Source organism: Mirounga angustirostris, unplaced genomic scaffold (genome assembly GCF_029215605.1).
Source record: "Mirounga angustirostris isolate CCGP_5_RB_7025 unplaced genomic scaffold, mMirAng1.0.hap1 SCAF_15, whole genome shotgun sequence".
Classification (NCBI taxonomy): Eukaryota; Metazoa; Chordata; class Mammalia; order Carnivora; family Phocidae; genus Mirounga; species Mirounga angustirostris.
This window is the reverse complement of record NW_026991723.1, coordinates 49,999,024-50,001,322: the sequence shown is the minus strand read 5'-3', so window position 1 is coordinate 50,001,322 and position 2,299 is coordinate 49,999,024. Positions and strand designations below refer to the sequence as shown.

The following is a 2,299-nucleotide window of genomic DNA, read 5'->3' as shown; positions in this document are numbered from 1 at the left end:
TATAAGGCCACAAAAGACAGACATTTTGAAACTGTAAGGCATTAGTATATTTTTGGCAAAAATACACAAATTTTGGGCGCCTGGGTGGCTCAGTTGGTTAAGCGACTGCCTTTGGCTCAGGTCAGGATCCTGGAGTCCCTGGATCGAGTCCCGCATCGGGCTCCCTGCTTGGCAGGGAGTCTGCTTCTCCCTCTGACCCTCCCCCCTCTCATGTGCTCTCTCTCATTCTCTCTATCTCAAATCAATAAATAAAATCTTTAAAAAAAATACACAAATTTTATTTTCTCCCTTCTCCTTCCCTTGACCACCTTGATTTAGCCAACTTAGGAGTGCAAGAGTGTATAGATATTTAAGCAGAGGATTTTTTTTCAATCTCTTAAGAGAAGAAGCTATCAAGTATAACTTGCAGGGCAAGTTTATACCGTGTGTGCATTTATTTCCAATCCTCAATTCTCTTTTCTCCTTCCCACCCTTTTGGGAAGGATAATATTTCTGAGTAAAGAATTATAAACATTTGAAGAGCTGATGCGAAGAATTTAGTTTGGAGAGAATAGGAGAGAAAACATTTCATCTCAAAAGTAGGGAGTATCATTCTTGAGAGTAGAAGGTGTTAAGGAGGTTGGGAGTAGGAAAAAAGAAACAGAAACAGGGCTTCCAGAGAGAGAGAAGAGAGGATGGAGTTTGGGGGAACAGAGTGGGAAGGGGAGAGAGAGACTGGAGAACTAGGTCAGAAAGTATCAACAGCCCATTTGAGTAGACTGGACATTTTGTAATCCTTACTTTTTATTATTTTTTTAATTTTTATTTTAAAGATTTTTATTTATTTATTCGACAGAGACACAGCAAGACAGGGAACACAAGCAGAGGGAGTGGGAGTGGGAGAAGCAGGCTTCCCGCCGAGCAGGGAGCCCAATATGGGGCTCGATCCCAGGACCCTGGGACCATGACCCGAGTGGAAGACAGACACTTAACAACTGAGCCACCCAGGCGCCCCTATAATCCTTACTTTTTCAAATAAACTTTTCTTAAAATCTACTTAACAGTGCTTTCACATTTGGGTCCAGCTGAATGATTGTTCTGGCTATAAGGACGAATAATTAAAAGCAGTTATTAGGGCCCAGCTGCACAGCACTATTATTGAAAATAAACATTTTTTTTTTTTTGTAAATGACAGGATTAACTGCTGCTTTAAGAAGCTAAGATCCATTCCTTCACAGTGTACTCAGGTAATCCTCAAAAATACAATGTCTGAGGCCTTAGTGATCTTAGTTTTCTGCCTCTGCTGATTTTGTAAAGTCAAACAGTTCACAGTTCACAGTCAAGCTGGAATAGTAAAACAGAATGGTAAATGAGTCAGGATCTGGAGTTTAAACTTCAGCACCAACACTTAATAGCTTGGGAAATTTATCTAATCCTTACCCTAATTCCTACTTTAGTTTTTAAAGGATTAAGTGGAGTATTATATAAATTAATCAGATTTTAAAATTCACTTAATTTGTTAATCAATCTTAAAGTCTTCTTTGTATTTTGGCAACCCATAGTTGGCAAAGTCAGAAGATGTCAGTGGGGTATGTGACCTCATTTTGAGGTGACTTCGTGAAGTTTTAGGCAGCACTACTTTGAGAGGAAAAAGTGCTCAGATTCTGCAGACTCTGAGAAACAGATTTTTGTTTAATATATCTGACTACTGTGTTGCTGTTGATGTACTAGGGTTCATCAGCAAAAATTGGACTACACAGTGCTCACTTCAGCAGCACAAAGACTACGATTGGAATGATACAGATTAGATTAGCATGGTCTCCGCGTAAGGATGACATGCAAATTTGTGAAGCCTTCCATATTTAAAGAAAAAACTGGACTAGGGAATTGACCTAGCTTTCATTTAATTAACTGTATCACTCCTCAGTTTGCCTTTATTGATGCTTATCCATAGAGAGAAGAAATATCGTGGATAAGACTCTGAAATCTCTCTGTATCTTGGTCATCCGTGAACATTAAACACATCAAAGTGTTAGCAACAACAATGGCAAACTTTCAGTGCATCATTACTACGTATTTGACACAGTTTTCAGTGCTTTACTCATGTTATTTAGTTGTCCCAACAAGTGTTACAAGGAGAGTACTATTGCCCATATTTTTACCTAAGAAAAATAAATTAATGAATCATCCAAAGTTATATAGCTAGTAGATGACATGGTCAGGATTCATAATGATACAATCTGTCTCATGAGGCCTGGCAATTAGTCACCAAGCTTTTATGCATACCATCTCAGTATGGATCATAATAGGTCAGATCTAC

General features: G+C 38.6%; 1 non-coding gene across 1 annotated transcript; it reads left to right on the top strand.

Moving 5' to 3' along the window:
• Positions 1-1,738: 1,738 nt before the first annotated feature.
• LOC123850317 (U6 spliceosomal RNA) lies at positions 1,739-1,845 on the top strand. The gene has a single exon (XR_006792284.1). It is a non-coding gene; the product is annotated as a U6 spliceosomal RNA (small nuclear RNA).
• Positions 1,846-2,299: the final 454 nt, after the last annotated feature.